We start from the raw sequence: 16,608 nt of genomic DNA, 5'->3' as shown, positions 1-16,608 counted from the left end.
TTCTGTCTGGCTACTTCCTGCTGTCAAGGGGCATAGAAAAGAAGTTCTCATCCATCCTGTATAGTAGGCTGTGGTTTTAGGTCTCATAGGCATTGATATTGTTGTTCATGTAGCAGAGAGACACCATTTACATATTCCTGGGTTATTGACTGTATGATTTGGTGTATGAATTGGACAAGAAGCTGTAAGAGACCAGGATCAAAAAGAAGCAGCAGGGAAACAGACTTTGCCCAGTGGTTAGAGCGTCTGTCTACCATATGGGAGGTCCGCAGTTCAAACCCCGGGCCTCCTTGACTCATGTGGAGCTGGCCCATGTGCAGTGCTGATGCGCGCAAGGAGTGCCGCACCACGCAAGGGTGCACCCCGCGTAGGGGAGCCCCATGCGCAAGGAGTGCACCGGTAAAGAGAGCCGCCCAGCGTGAAAGAAAGTGCAGCCTGTCCAGGAATGGCACCGCCCACACTTCCTGTGCAGCACACAACAACAGAAGTGGACAAAGAAACAAGACACAGCAAATAGACACAGAGAACAGACAACCGGGGGAGGGGGGTGGAATTAAATAAAGAAAATAAATAAATTTTTTTAAAAAAGCAGCAGCAGCAATACTGTTAATAATGATGTTATAAGGGTAAAAGGGTTGATTTTATGGGTGAAGAAAAATAAAAAAGGAATGAGAATAGCCGTGATTGATTTTCATAGTTATTATTTTGGGTTTTCTGAATGATTTCTATATTTTTCTTAGGATTTTAAGATTTTCTTTTACCTGACCAGTTCTGTTAATGTAAAAACAATAAGTTTCATTTATGATTGCACAGGTACTAGTATATCCTGTTGAATCAAGGGCAGGGTGGGTGTTTGTTGTCATCTGTTATCTGTTTGGTATTGGGGCAGGGGAGGCCTGAAAATTACAAAAGTAGAAGGGTATTTTTATGTATATTGTTTGCATTGTAATTTAACTAATGTGTTATTACTGGTAATAGGGATGATGATCTTTTGATAGCTCATCAGCCTACTTTTGTTATGTCTCCTACACACTTAATCAACCCTTGACTAAATGCTTTTGAGGAAACTGTTATCTCCCTGGATGGGAGGAGGTCATGGTTATTTGATCCTGAAGGCTGTTGCAAGCTCTAGACACTCCAGCTTGTAAAATTCTTCTTTAGTCTATTCTGAATCGTTCCTTTAATATATCATGTGTCAACTTAGTAACGTTTATCTGGAATTTCAAGAGGAAATAAACTATGTCTTTATGAAAAACAAAAAAAGGAAAGCAATGAAAAGCACAAAGCAGTAAACATCCTTTAAAACACCAAAAACTGGGGAAAACGGACTTTGGCCCAGTGGTTAGGGCGTCCGTCTACCATATGGGAGGTCCGCGGTTCAAACCCTGGGCCTCCTTGACCCGTGTGGAGCTAGCCATGTGTAGTGCTGATGCACGTAAGGAGTGCCATGCCACGCAAGGGTGTCCCCCGTGTGGGGGAAACCCATGCGCAAGGAGTGCGCCCGTGAGGAAAGCCGCCCAGCGTGAAAAGAAAGAGCAGCCTGCCCAGGAATGGCGCCGCCCACACTTCCCGTGCTGCTGACGACAACAGAAGCGGACAAAGAAACAAGACACAGCAAATAGACACCAAGAACAACCAGGGGAGGGGGGGGAATTAAATAAATAAATAAATCTTAAAAAAAAAACAAAACACCAAAAATTGAAAACCAGAAACTTCCATCGCTAGAGTCACAGTAGTTCTATAATAGAATACCAGTAAGTCCACTCTAACGTATAATTTATTCCTCCATCCTGTGGACCCTGGGTTGATTATGTCCACTCCAACTCTCAGTGAAGAGGGGCTTTGACCCCACATGGTTGGGGGGTGTCATTCTCCTGCTTGCAGGTATAGATACTCTCACTTCCCTGGTGTGGTGGGTGACCATCTTCATCTTCCTCTTAGCTCACCTGAGTAAGTCCAATGAACTGGAGAGTAGGTTTTGTAACTCTGCTGAGGCTCAGGACCCAGCTGGCACATGGGCAGTCTAGAGATTCAAGACTCCTGAGTATACACAAACCCCAGTGCCAAACACAGCTTCAGTCAAAGTGACAGAAGAGGCATGTGTAGAAAGTCACATCTGAGTCCAACTCCATCACACTCAGGAGCACAAATTCCAAAGTAGGACCCACTGGCAGGGCACTGAAATCTGGAGTCATCAGATGTGAATGTAGACTGTGTGTCTCCTTAGCACTCAGGAGTACCGGTACCTGTGGTTGTACCTACTCAGCTGGTCCTTGGCAAGAAAGTGTAGTAGCAGAGAAGTCAGGTGTATGCAGTATCAAAGGCCGGGACATGAGAACTCTGGGAAGCAAGGTGGTTTATTTCAACCAGCTGGACTTGGCAGACTCCTATGCTAATAAAAACTGAATGCCTAGTAGAATTTTTGGGTTCCTTTTATACAGAAGAAATAAGAGTGGGGGTCTAATGGTGGTTGTATGCAAAAGGACTTTTTGTTAGTTTCCTCAAGTGTTTCACATGAGTATTAGATAGGTTATTTCTTCCAGGTAAGCTTGATTTAACACATATCCCCCACATTCAGGTAGGCTTGCCACATTTGGCTTGCATCCTTTCTGAATATCCAAAGCTTATAGAATTTATACTTCTCAATTGGTTTTCTAGACATATTTGGATATGAAATAAGTTTGAATCTATGCACAGGCAATATTATTTCCCTCCTTTGATGCCTGCTTAAGGTTATTAAGCTTTGGCATCACTATTGTCAGAGTCTCTGGACTGACTGGTATGTATATACTGCCATGAGATGGGCAGTTGTCTGCCTGTTTACTATATCATTTATTAGGGTGCACATTCTGTTTATGATTAAAGGGAGGAGGCAAGGAAGTATGGTGCATCCTCCTATGATGAAGGCAATTATTCCCAGTAGAAACTTGAAATTGTTTACTATTGGCTGCCAGCTTCCAATGGGATTACTTAAATTCCACCCATTCCAGCTCTGGACTGGAACATGAGCAATTTTTACCATTTTGCTTGTAATTTCATCAATAACCTTTCCAGTGCTGTCTAGTTCAATGTAGCAGTTAGAGAGATTGAATTTTCCACAAACTCCCCCTTTAGCTGCCAGGAGATAGTCTAGGGTGAGATGGTTTTGACAGATAGCATTTCTGAATTTAGTTTGCTGTTGGGCTAGTAGGTTTAGAGCATGGGCAGTTTCATTAGTTATTATTTCCACCATGGCTTGCAAGTGGATGATTCAGTTTAGCATATAGATAAGGGTTCAATAAATTCACATGTCATCCTCTGCCTGAGATGCTGGCCCACATAGTACTGGATTACTCATTCATGGGGCCATTCTTCACCTCTCCAGGTAACGACAGCCCTTTCTTATATTTTGATACATTGGCTGGCTTAGCTCTTTCCCTTCCATTAAGGGAATGAGGAAGAAGGAGGGTTTTATTGTACTGAGCATACAAGTACCACACCAGTTTGGGGGAAGTTCTCAGAATGCAACTTTCCCACAAATTCAGTACAGACCATTTGGGGCATTAAAGGGGCCTTTTGCAGTGGAGTTCCACACTGATTAATTTGGGCAAAGTACAATTTATGAGAGTGAGGTCAGATTCATTCCATGTTCCCCAAGGCTCTGTTATGTTGGTGGTATAATTTTGGAATTCTCCCCCTGTACATGTTAGGTTTCCAACAGATAAAGAAGAGTATAGGCAGGCCCTTGAAGCACAATATTTTCCTATGACAGAAGTTTACAAGGGCCACATGCTATCTCAGGGGACAGCTGAGAGGCCAGTTTCATTATATGTTTGGCTGTAATTGTGTTCTCTAGTTTCCCAGGGCCGTTGGTCTTCCATATTAGTACCTCCACATACATAGCACAAGGAGACATTTAAGCTGCCCCTACTACTTCAGCTAGGCTTATGAAGAGGTTTCTCACTCCTTGTAGAATGGAAAAGGGCTTTTCCATTTCTTCATAGAAGGAGTGGAACACAGAATGGGCTTTACTTGTGAGTGGGTATTCCCAATACGCAACCCAGATGTAGTCTCCTGGGTCTATTCCTCTACCATCAATGCAGAGACTCATTTGGACTCCCTGAGTCTGTCGGGATTCAGGTTTAAGGATGGTGAGGTTTAAGTGGTTACAATGACAGCATAAATGGCCAGGGCCATTCCTTTGGTGAGGATGGCTGTTTAGTTGCATCTGTGTTCCATGTGGCCCAGGTGACACAGGACCAGTAGGGGCAGTAGTATGCACCTATGCGTTTACACCTTGGACTGCACTTTTCACTTCTGGACCACACATATACTTATTGTTATGAGTATATTTTTGCTCCCTGCTAAACCCTCCACAATTGGTGTTCCATGGTATCCCAGAGTCTATAACTTGGCAAGCATCAAATAGGAGGGACACTCATTGGTTCTGGCTAGTGGCTGGGGTAGAGCTAAGTAGCTCCCCATTTTGATTAAGCACCCTTATTTCCCATTTACAGGAGACTGTTGGAGGTTTGGGGTCATAGCAGATTATTTGACCAGATATGTTACAGACACTATAGGAGATTCCTTGAAACTGGCAGGCAGCTATATGGCCCTTGCAGGTGTAATGGTTATGATATATTAATGTGGTATTGACATGGGCCCCCATTCACACCTTTTGGATAATGGCTCACACTCTGTGATGCCAACCTGGGACCAGGGGAGGGTCAGGGCTAGGAGTAGGGAGAATAATCAAAGGGGCATTGTAACTGGGATTAAACTATTCTTTATCTGTATATAGACCTATCAGTTTCTGGGGTGTGATTGGAGCAGAGCTCGGTGTCCCATCCTCAACCTTCAGCCATGCACGGACCAGTCAGCTTCTGGGGTGTGACTGGAGCAGGGCTTGGTGTTTTGTTCTTTTGCAAGATGAGTTTGGTTGAGTTGTGGGCATCTGGAATACAGGTCCAGGACTCTGGGGCAGCTTGCTTGACCCAGCTATGGTGTATCCATGGGGTGCTTTCAGCTACTTTAATTGCACTGGGGGTGGATAAAATGACAAGATAGCATCCCCACCATAGAGGGATTAGTGGAGCTGATTTCCAGTCTTTGACACAGACTGCATCTCCTGGCTTCTCCAGGTGTATGTAGTTGCTTAAGCTAATGGGGGCCCTTTCTTGGACCTAGTGTTGCAGATTTTGTAAGGTTTTTCATAAGCTGAACATTTGCTGAGCTATTGGTAAGTTTCCTCTTTCTCTGAGATCCCCTTCTATATTTTGGATTAAGGGGGTGGTTTCTGAAAGAGGATTTCAGAAGAGGTTAGGCTTGGCTTTCAGCTTGGGCTTGCCCAAACTTGGAGAAGAGGACTCAGAAGTACTTGCACCCATTTTGGCCCAGTTTCTTGGCAAATCTTGGCAATATAAGTCTTTATTGTATGGTTCATTCACTCTACCTTCCTGAGCTTTGAGGATGGGAAGAGGTGTGCAGTTTCCATCAGATGCTCAGTGCTTTGGCAATTTTTGAGTGATTTCAGAGATGAAGGTGGGTCCATTGTCAGAGCCAATTGAGAGGGGTAGCCCATATCTAGGAATGATTTCCCTGAGAACTTTGTTTACTTCTTCAGCTCTTTATGTTCAAGTTGGAAAGTCTTCCACCCAGCCAGAAAAGGTGCAAACAAGGACTAGGAGATATTTATAACTTCCAGAGTGTGGCATTTCAGTGAAATCAACTACTAGATCTTCAAGAGGCATATTGTCAATTCTTTGGACTCTTGGGACTCCCATAGGCCCCCTGCCAAAGGTTTTATTTTTGCACTTGTGATGCACCACTGGCATATGGCATGGGTGATAGCAACTAGACTTGGAATGTAGAAGAATCTTTCTTTTAAAAAAAAATTATTATTTATTTATTTCCCCTCCCCCCTCCCACCCAGGTTTTCTGTTCTCTGTGTCTATTTGCTGCATCTTCTTTGTCTGCTTCTGTTGTTGTCAGCAGCACAGGAATCTATGTTTTTTTGGTTGCATCATCTTGTTGTGTCAGCTCTCAGTGTGGGCAGCACCATTCTTAGGCAGGCTGCACTTTCTTTCACAATGGGTGGCTCTCCTTACTGGTTGCGTTCCTTGCGCTTGGGGCTCCCTTATGCGGGAGACACCCCTGCATGGTAGGGCACTCCTTGCGTGCATCAGCACTGTGCATTGGCCAACTGCACATGGGTCAAGGAGGCCCGGGGTTTGAACTGCAGACCTCCCATGTGGTAGACAGATGCCCTCACCACTGGGCCAAGTCTGCCACCTGAAGAATCTTTCTAAAACTTCTTTAAGATGGGTTTTACCCAAGTGTGTCTTCTCATGGTAGTGTTGAACTACAGTTGTGGCTAATATTTGTGGCACAACTATTGTGTGATCGGGCAATGTCCACCATCCATTTTCTCCTTCTATCCCACCCTCAGAGAGTATCCACTCTCTCTTGGCTTGAGTGTATTGCAGCTCTTGTTGATTCAGAGGCTGTGGGACAAGAGCAGGCAGTGTATACTGGACTTTCTGATAATTAAAAAGGTTGAGGAATGAGAGCAGTGGCCAGGTTTTTAGATAGGGATCCTTCCCATGCCACTCTTTTTGCTTCAGCATCTGCCCTCTGATTTCCCTGGGTGACAGGGCTGTGGCTTGTCTGGTGTCCCTTGCAGTGCATTACAGCCACTTTGGTAGGTTTCCAACCTGCTTCTAGTAGTTCCAGAATCTGTGTGCCATATTTAATGCTCTTTCCTCCTGAGTTAATGAGTTCTTTTTGTTTGTATAAGGCTCAGTGCATATGCTGGGTAAAGAAGGCATATTTGGAGCCTGTGTAGATATTAACCTTTGCTCCAGCTGCAAGTTGTAGGGCTTGGGTGAGGGCAATGAGTTTGACTTTCTGTGCTGATTTGCTATCCAGGAGGCTCTGGGCCTCCTGATATCACAGCATATCCCACTCACTGATTGCTGTCCTGCATAAAGCTACTCCCATCCATGAAGAACTCCATGTCAGAATTTGCCAGTGGCTGGTCTTGGAGGTCTGGCCTGCTGGAATATACTTCTTGTGATGTTTTCAGGCAGTTATGGGCTAGAATCCCCAGTTCCACGGGTAGTAGAGTGGCAGGATTTAGGGTTTTTACAAGTTCCAGTTGAAGGGAAACCACATAATGGGGTTTGATATTTAACCAGGCAGCTGTTAGTTAGCCGGTGTGTTCCTTTGGCTTTGAAGACTATGATTACTGCATGCAGAACCAATTTTATAGCTTCTAGTGTAAAAATGACTGCAGCTGCTACAGCTTGCAGACATGAGAGCCTGTCTTTGGGCTAGTGTCCAGTTGCTTGAATAGATAGACTATGGGTCTTTGCCAGGAACTGAGGTATTGAGTGAGTGCCCCTACTGTGATCCTTTGGCAGTTGTGAACATAGAGGTAGAATGGTTTACTGAGATCTGGAAGCCTGAGGCTCAGTGCTTCCATTAGAGCTTGTTTGAGAGCAATGAAAGCATTTTTCTGAGGGCTTTCCCAGAGCAGGGAATCATAATCTTTCCCATTTGTGACTTCATATAAAGGGCACATGAGGACCCCAAAATTGGGGCTCCATTTGTGGCAGAATCCTGCCGCACTGAGGAACTGGCAGCTTTTGGTGGCTGTTGGGCTCAGGGAGACTACAGATTACTTTCTTTCTTTCAAGTCCCAATTCACGGTGCCCCTGCATCATTTTTATAATCTAGATATTTGACCTGAGGCAGGCATATTTCAGCTTTTTTCTTAGACACTCAATAGCCTTTTTGCTGTAGATGCTTTAAAAGAGCGTGGGTTCCACCAGCGCAGTCTTGGTAGGTGGGACTTCTGAGAATGAGGTCATCTACATAATGGAGGAGAAAACAGTTATGGCTTTCTGGTTTAAAGGATTTGAGATCACTAGCCAGACCTTGTCCAAAAATAGTGGGGGCATTTTTAAACCCCTGAGGCAGTTGCATCCATGTTAGCTTCTGCTTTTCATCTGGGTTCAGATTGTCCCACCTAAAAGTGGAAATTGGCTGGCTGCAGGGCACTACCCAAATGCAGAAGAAGGCATCCTTAAGATCTAGGCATGAAAAGTAGATTGCCAATGAGGGTATTAAGCTGAGAAAAGTATATGGATTAGAAACTGCAAAATGAAGGGTTATTACTGCCGAGTTAACTGCTAGTAAGTCCTGGACTGGGCGGTAATCCCCATCAGCTTTTTTAACTGGAAAGAGTGCGGTGTTCCATGGAGACTGGCATGGCTCAATATGCTTTCATTCAGTAATCTCTGAATAAGTAGCTGGACATTTGCTTGTGCTTCACGTGGTACTGGATATTGCTTTATGCTTATTGGACTGTCTGTGGCCTTTATTTCAATAATAATTGGAGGAATGTCATGTGCCATCCCCATTGGGTTACCCTCTGCCCATACTTCAGGCACATCTTCAAAAGGGAGCTGCATGGGCATGGACTGGCCAGTTTCACTGAGGCAAAACAGTCTCCATTCCTCCTGCAGAGGAAGGGTTAGCACTATTCTCAGAGGGTCCTGTGGCCCCAGTGTCAGTGTGGATTGCCCCATGACATCAAAGGTAATTTGAGCTGCAGTGTAGACAGCAGGTTGCAACCCAGGAGGGGGACTGGGCACTCTGAAGATAAAGGAATTTGTGAGTGACCTCTTTTCCCCCAATGTTGCAGGTCCTGGCTTGAAGGAAGGGCCATTGGGTACTTTTGCCAGTTGCACCTATGACAGTGGCCTGTCTTTTTGAGAGAGGCCCAATTGGCTTGGTCATTACAGAATGTTGAGCCCCAGCATCAACCATCATATGTATGGTGTGGCCCCCAATTTGGACTCTGACCATAGGCTCTGCAGGGCCGGGAGAATAGGAGCCCAGTCTGTCCTAATAATCTCCATCAGAGTCCTCTATTCCTGCCAGCCCAATTATCTGATTTGCAGGGTTTTTTTCCTGAACTTTTTTGGACCCAGGTTTTGGTTTGTGATGCCCCACTAGCTTTCCTTGTTAATGTTTTAACTGCAGTGGCAGGGTTGAGTGGCCAGCTGGGACACTCTTGCTTCCAATGCCCATCTTCTTTGCAGTACACACACTAATTTTGCCCTAGCATAGGCCCTTCCCTCTCCTTGGGACAGGGGATTCCCAATTTACTCTCCTTGACACAGGAATGGATTTTTCCATGATTGCCACTGTCAGATCTGCCTTCTTCTTCATCTTCTGACTTTCTTCCCTCCTTGTTTCTACATCATGTTTGGCATAGACTTTACTAGCTACTTCCATGAGCTGAGAGATATTCATTCCAGCAAACCCATCCAACTTCTGCAGTTTTCTTTGGGTGTCAGCTTGTGATTGGGAAACGAATGCTGTGTTGACCATTGTTTGGCTCTCAGGAGCATCTGGGTTTGAAGGGTGTGCATACACAAAACATGCTGCACAGCCTCTCATAGAATTGAGCTGGACTCTCATCCAGAGCCTGTAGAATTTGAGTAGTTTTTGCCATGTTTACTGTCTTGTGGCTCCCCACCATGAATCATTCACCTGAGGCCCTATGGAAAGTTTCTAGTCAGTTGAGCCTGGTTGTGCTCTTTGGATCCCACAGGGGGTCCTCCTCTGGGGACTGCAAGTGGGCATATTGGTCACTGTCCAAACTTTCCTCAGGTGGGTGCTAAGCCAGGTTAGAGCTCCCTGCATGACACGCATTCTTTCTTCAAAGTTTAATAAAGTCATTATAAATTGTTTACAATCAACCCAGGTGGGTTTGTGGGTCTGTATGATGGACTGGAAAATGTCCATCGTGGCTTGAGGCTTCTCTGAGAATGGTGAGGTGTGGCTTTTCCAGTTAAAAAGATCCGTTGTGGATAAATACGGGCAAGATGGTGGCTGCGTGAGCTTGCCTGGTAGTGTCTCTGCAGGGGGCGGCTGGGCAGCGTTGAAGGCTCTTTGAGACCGCGCTGTTTCGGGGATTTTTGCTGGTTGGAAGGTGTCTGGACGTCAATTCGGTGGGAAGGTAACAGAGAGGATACATCTATAATATATAAACGGAGGTCCCAGCTGGGCTCGGGAAGTTCCCTCCTTGGGTGGGCGGAGCCGCGGTAGCGGGTGCTCCTGAAGCTCCAGAGCCGCGGCGGCCAGGGTTTTTGTTTTTTTTTTCCTTTTACTAGAGGCTTTGCGGTGCTGAGAAATTCGCGGATACTGGGCTGGCTGGTGAGGGATTGTTGGGACAAGACTCCTTTGCAGATTGATTTGGGGAGACAGACGGTGTTTTCTTGTGAAGCGGGGGACGTTTTTGGTCGCTGGACAGGGGGGGCAGTGCTTCCGCCTGGAGCCCCATCCCCACAGGTCCGGCTGCCGATCTGCAAAGGAATTGGATTTTGGACAATAAGGGGACACAATTGGGAGACTGTTGTAGGGTGCAGTGAGGGAGGAGGACACGTCTGGAAGCTGATTGGAGGATATTTTGCGAAGTTTGGGATTTCAGATCTTAGAGTCTGTTTTCGGCGTTTCCAGCTGAAGCCCACCCCACCCGGCGGGGCTTGGGATCTGGGTCATTGAACTGGCCGTGGTGTAGAGGCGCCCTCAAGTGGCCGTTGCGAGGGAGCACAGGGAGGGAGCTGTCCAAAGGCTGATACCCTGAGGAGTTAGGTGAATTTCAGGGATCAGAAATTCAATATAAAATTCGCGGATCTGGCTTCCCCCACAGGGCTGGCACCCAGCTACGGGGATCCCTGAGGGCTGTGTTGCACTGCGGGGCTCCTAAGCTTTCTGTGGACCAGATTTGAGCTTGCCAGGTCTGGGTCCCCTGAACTCTGGCGGTCCACAACCCAGACTCACACCTCTTGAGTCTTCAATGTCTCAGACTTTCCACCCCTGAATCCATCACTCTCTGGGGTCTACCTAGGGTCCTTGAGTGCCCTGGACCTCAATTTTGCATTTTATCTTTAATGGTTCATATTGTTTTGTTTTTATTTTCACTTTATCTTATTTTTTACTCTTTTTGACGCCCTGATTGCTAATATTGCATTATCACCTAGTCTTTTCTCCTAGCGTCTCCCCCAAAGTCCTTTTTTTTTTATATATACAGATATTTAGGGGTTTTTTTGGTTGTTGTTTTAGATAGTGTTGCAATTGTGACACGTGTATACCTGTATCTCTCTCCCCCCATCTGTTCCCCACCGCTTGCCTATCCTCTTTTTCTTTCTTCCTTTCTTCTTGTCTTTCTTTTTTTCTTTATTATAATTAGTGTTTTTTTTTTTTTTTGGTTCTCTCTTTCCCTCTTGTCCCTCATTTTCCACTTATTTTATTTTAATTCAAGTACACAATACGTGCTACAGGGAACACCTCACATTTGCTGGGTTTTCCCATCCTCCACTGCCTCATTTCCGTGTGAACTGATTTAGGCTACCTACACTATCCCTCTTCCCCTGCATCTTGATAACCACTATCATCTACTGTCTCTCCTATATTCCACCCCCCACCTCCCATTCTTTGATCCACAAAGTGTCTAACTCTTAATTTCTAATACCTTTGTTCTGTTTTCTGTCTGTTATCCACTCTTGAAACTATTACCTTTCTTTTCTTTTTCCTTCTCTAATGAAAACAATAGCTTTGTAGTTCATACCATATTCCGCTTATATTCAGTCATCTACTTCATAAAAGATACTCTACCTACAGCTATAACTCTATACAATCTACATGAATCTAACCTCCATCCTCCCAGATCTCATATTCTTGCTTTGTTAACATACATTACCAATACCACTTTACACTTTACCCTTGCTGACACAATTGCCTTTTCCCAACACTAATACTTTCTTCTAAAGTGAACTTAACCAACAACAAGTAACTTGAGTAAGAAGAAAAAAGTGACAAAGAGAAGATATAACACCTATGCAAAAATAACAACGAATTAACCTCCAAAAGCAGACAAAGAAGCTAAGGAACTGATTAAATTCGTCAAAATAAAGAGATGACCAGAAAGCAACAAAAATCTACAAACCAAACCAATAATCAGGAAAACATGACTGAATCCAATCAACAAACCAATAAGCACGAAGGGGAGCAAAACTTGGCACAAGCAATGAAAGAACTCAGAACATTCATCACCGACAAATTTGATGCAGTAATGAAAGAGGTTAACAACATGAAGACATCACTTGGAGGGGAAATTGCAGACATACGCAAAAACATAACAGATATGATGGGAATGAAAACCACAGTTCAAGAAATCAAAAATACACTTGCAGCAAATATCAGCAGACTAGAAGAGATAGAGCAGAGAATTAGTGATGTGGAAGACAGTACCTCAGAAATCAAACAGATAGTAGAAGGGGTCAATAAGAAGATAGAAAAAATCCAATTAGGATTTAGGGACCTGAATGACAATGCAAAACGCTCAAACATACGTATTATAGGCATTCCAGAAGGTGAAGAGAAGGGAAAGGGGTCAGAAGGAGTGTTGCAGGAAATAATGGCTGAAAACTTCCCAAATCTACTGAAAGAGACAGATGTACATATCCAAGAAGCACAGCGCACTCCACAAGTCATAAACCCCAACAGGCCCACCCCAAGACATATACTTATCAAATTATCCAAGGCTCAAGACAAAGAGAAAATCCTAAAAGCAGCAAGAGAAAAGAAAACCATCACATACAAGGGAAGCTCAATTAGATTAAGTGCTGATTTCTCTTCTGAAACCATGGAGGCAAGAAGACAGTGGTATGATATAGTCAAGGTACTAAAGGAAAAAAACTTCCAACCAAGAATACTCTATCCAGCTAAACTAGCATTCAAACATGATGGAGAGTTCAAAATATTCACAGACAAACAGAAACTGAAAGAGTATACCAACAAGAAACCTCCCCTTCAAGAAATTCTAAAGGGAGTTCTGCAGGAAGAAAGGAAAAAACAGGAAACGCAAAGTTGGAGGAGAGTATAAGACCAACAACAACAACAAAAAAGACCAAAAAAATATACAAACAAAATATGACAAACACAAATCCAATCAAAATATGGCTAACACAAATAATTCCTTGATAGTAATAACACTGAATGTCAACAGATTAAACTCACCTATCAAAAGATTCAGACTGGGACATTGGATAAGGAAATATAACCCATCCATATGCTGTCTACAAGAGACACATCTTAGACCCAGAGACGCATGGAGATTGAAAGTGAATGGCTGGAAAACAATCATACAAGCTAACAATAACCAAAAAAAGGCAGGAGTAGCTATATTAATATCAGACAAAATAGACTTTAAATGTGAAACAATTGTGAGAGACAAAGAAGGATACTACATTTTAGTGAAAGGGAAAATCTGTCAAGAAGATCGAACAATCATAAATATCTATGCCCCTAACAAGGGTGCCTCTAAATACGTCAGGCAAACGCTGGAAAAACTAAGTGAAAGAATGGATACATCTACAATTATAGTGGGGGATTTTAATACACCACTATCAACTCTGGACAGAACATCTCAAAAGAGAATCACCAAAGAAACAAAACATCTGAATAGTATATTAGAGGAGCTCGATCTAATAGACATATATAGATTGCTACACCCAAACACAGCAGGATATACATTTTTCTCAAGTGCACATGGATCATTCTCCAAGATAGATCATATGCTAGGCCACAAAGAAAGGCTGAACGAATTCAGAAAGATTGAAATCATACAAAACATTATCTCTGACCACAGTGGAGTCAAGCTGGAGATTTGCAAGGGACAGAAGCCCAGACTTCACACCACGATTTGGAAATTAAACAGCACACTCTTAGAAAAACAGTGGGTCAAAGAGGAAATCTCAAAAGAAATCAATGACTACCTTGAAACAAATGATAATGATAACACAACATACCAAAATTTATGGGATGCAGCAAAAGCAGTACTGAGAGGGAAGTTTATAGCCATAAATTCATATATCAAAAAAGAAGAAAGAGCAAAAATCGAAGAACTAACTGCACATTTGAAGGAATTAGAAAAACAACAACAAAGTAACCCAACAGGAAGAAGAAGGAAGGAAATAACAAAGATAAGAGCAGAACTAAATGAAATAGAAAATAAGAAAGCACTTGAACAGATAAACAAGACCAAGAGCTGGTTTTTTGAGAAGATTAACAAAATTGACAAACCTTTAGCAACACTAACAAAGAAAAAAAGAGAGAAGATGCAAATACACAAAATAAGAAATGAGAAAGGCGATATCACCACTGACCCAACAGAAATAAAGACTATCATAAGAGGATATTTTGAAAAACTATATTCCAACAAAAATGACAATCTAGAGGAAATGGACAAATTCCTAGAAACACATAAGCAGCCCATATTGACGAAAGAAGAAACTGAGGATCTTAACAAACCAATCACAAGCAGAGAGATAGAATCAGTTATCAAAAATCTCCCAACTAAGAAGAGCCCAGGGCCAGATGGCTTCACAGGTGAATTCTACAAAACATTCCGGAAAGAACTGACACCAATCCTGCTGAAACTATTCCAAAACATCGAAACGGAAAAAACATTACCCAACTCCTTCTATGATGCCAACATTACCCTAGTACCAAAGCCAAACAAAGACATCACAAGAAAGGAAAATTACAGACCAATTTCTCTGATGAACCTAGACGCAAAAATACTTAACAAAATACTTGCTAATCGTATTCAACAATACATTAAACGTATTATACACCACGACCAAGTGGGATTCATCCCAGGTATGCAAGGATGGTTCAACATAAGAAAATCAATCAACGTAATACACCATATAAACAGATTGAAGGAAAAAAATCACATGATTATATCTATTGATGCAGAAAAAGCATTTGACAAAATACAGCACCCTTTCTTGATAAAAACACTCCAAAAGATTGGAATACAAGGGAATTTTTTGAACACGATAAAGAGTATATATGAAAAACCTAAAGCCAATATTGTTTACAATGGAGAAATCCTAGACTCCTTCCCTCTAAACTCAGGAACAAGACAAGGATGCCCACTGTCTCTGCTCCTATTTAACATTGTCTTAGAAGTACTTGCACGAGCACTGAGGCAAGAACCAGAAATAAAAGGCATTCAAATTGGAAAGGAAGAAGTCAAAATTTCATTATTTGCAGATGACATGATGCTATACATAGAAAACCCTGAGAGATCTACAACGAAGATTCTAGAACACATAAATGAGTTTAGTAAAGTCGCAGGTTATAAGATCAATGCGCAAAAATCAGTAGCATTTCTGTACACCAATAATGAGCAAGATCAGGAGGAAATCAAGAAACAAATACCATTCACAATAGTAAATAAAAAAATCAAATACTTAGGAATAAATTTAACTAAAGAGGTAAAGAACTTATACAGCGAGAATTATACAAGATTGTTCAAGGAAATCAAAGAAGACCTAAATAAATGGAAGACTATTCCTTGTTCATGGATAGGAAGACTGAACATTATTAAGATGTCTATCCTACCAAAATTGATCTACACATTCAATGCAATCCCAATAAAAATCAACGCAGCCTTCTTTAAGGAACTAGAAAAACTAACTATGAAATTTATTTGGAAAGGAAAGAGACCCCGAATAGCCAAAGACATACTGAAAAAGAAAAACGAAATTGGAGGAATCACACTACCTGACTTCAAAACATACTATAAAGCTACGGTGGTGAAAACAGCATGGTATTGGCATAAGGAAAGACACATAGACCAATGGAATCGAATTGAAAGCTCTGATATAGAACCTCACATATATAGCCACATAATATTTGATAAAGCCACCAAACCCTCTCAATTGGGAGACAGTGGCCTATTCAAAAAATGGTGTCTGGAGAACTGGATAGCCATATGTAGAAAAATGAAAGAGGATTACCATCTCACACCTTATACAAAGATCAACTCAAGATGGATCAAAGACCTAAATATAAGAGCCAAGACCATAAAAACCTTAGAAAGCAGTGTAGGGAAACATCTACAGGACCTTGTAATAGGAAATGGATTTATGAATATCTCACCAAAAGCACAAGCAGCAAAAGAACTAATAGATAAATGGGACTTCCTCAAAATTAAAGCCTTCTGCACCTCAAAGGAGTTTGTCAAGAAAGTAAAAAGGGAGCCCACACAGTGGGAGAAAATATTTGGCAATCATATATCTGATAAGAAACTTATAACTTGCATATATAAAGAACTCCTATATCTTGAAAATAAAAAGATAAACAACCCATTTAAAAAATGGGAAAAAGACTTAAACAGACACTTCTCCGAAGAAGAAATACAAATGGCAAGAAAGCACATGAAAAAATGTTCCAAATCTCTAGCTATCAGGGAAATGCAAATCAAAACTACAATGAGATACCATCTTACACCCATAAGATTGGCAGCTATGAAGAAAACAGAAGAATACAAGTGCTGGAGAGGATGTGAAGGAAGGGGAACACTCATCCACTGCTGGTGGGAATGCAGAAGGATCCAACCATTCTGGAGGACAGTATGGCGGTTTCTCAAAAAACTAGCCATAGATTTACCATATGACCCAGCAATACCACTGCTGGGTATATACCCAGCAGAACTGAAAACAAGGACACAAACCGATATATGTACACCAATGTTCATAGCAG

Source organism: Dasypus novemcinctus, unplaced genomic scaffold (genome assembly GCF_030445035.2).
Source record: "Dasypus novemcinctus isolate mDasNov1 unplaced genomic scaffold, mDasNov1.1.hap2 scaffold_212, whole genome shotgun sequence".
NCBI classification, from domain to species: Eukaryota; Metazoa; Chordata; class Mammalia; order Cingulata; family Dasypodidae; genus Dasypus; species Dasypus novemcinctus.
The sequence above is the reverse complement of the archived record's forward strand: the minus strand, read 5'-3'. Positions refer to the sequence as shown.